Source organism: Citrus clementina, unplaced genomic scaffold, assembly GCF_000493195.1.
Source record: "Citrus clementina cultivar Clemenules unplaced genomic scaffold, Citrus_clementina_v1.0 scaffold_3, whole genome shotgun sequence".
Lineage (NCBI taxonomy): Eukaryota > Viridiplantae > Streptophyta > Magnoliopsida > Sapindales > Rutaceae > Citrus > Citrus x clementina.
Genome location: NW_006262339.1, coordinates 40,651,647 through 40,652,582, shown reverse-complemented (window position 1 = coordinate 40,652,582; position 936 = coordinate 40,651,647). Strand labels below are relative to the sequence as shown.

General features: G+C 38.0%; 1 pseudogene; it reads left to right on the top strand.

Moving 5' to 3' along the window:
- Positions 1–936, top strand: LOC18049410 (annotated as a pseudogene).

The window sequence follows — 936 nt, the reverse complement described above, 5'->3', positions numbered from 1 at the left end:
ATGAAAGGAGTTCAATTTCCTGTAGCTTCTGTTCTCTTGGTTTTGGCTTGTTCATTGGCCATTGCCTCTGACCCTAGCCGTCTTCAGGATTTTTGTGTCGCCATCAACGATTTCAAGATCAAGACGTGTGGTGTGTATCGTTTTTCTTTATATCAGTGGGAAAATGATCAAAATCTTCCTATTGTTCTAGTAGATTTATTATTTTTCTCCTTACGTTTCAAAACTCATTAAAACTCTTTGGCATTAAAATGATTACGTAAACTTTGTACTTTTTTGTCTATTTTTTATTTTACCATTAAAATCAGACTTATGACTAATTTTTTTCTCTTATTGATTAATTGTTGACATTTTATGTATCATAAGTCTAATTATAGGGATAAAATAGTAAAAGGCACAAAAAAATTCAAAACGAAACGGAATCTTTTTAACAAGTAGTTTTGATTAATTTTCAGGGCACAATATCCCTAAAAGCGTAGCGAATCAAGTTAGCTCAACAGTCACAACTGCAAATGTAGAACAGATTCCAGGGCACAACACTACTCGGCATATCTATAGTTCGTATCGACTACGCGGCAAACAGCGGCCAAACCCACATCACTCTCATCATTGTGCCCCAGAAATCCTAGTAATCCTAGAGGGCACTCTCTATGTTGGTTTTGTGACATCAAACCAGCTAAAGAACACACTTCACCAGAGCCCTGAACAAAGGAGATGTGTTTGTGTTTCCAAATGGGCTCATTCATTTCCAAGTGAATATTCGACCAACCAACGCTGTTTGCCATCGCTGCTTTGAGTAGCCAGAATCCTGGTGTTATTACAATTGCAGATGTAGTCTTCGGATCAGATCCACCAATTGATCCTTATGCTCTCGCCAGGGCATTCCAACTTGATCCTTATGTAGTGAAAGCTCTTCAAGCAAAGTTCGGGGCTAACTAG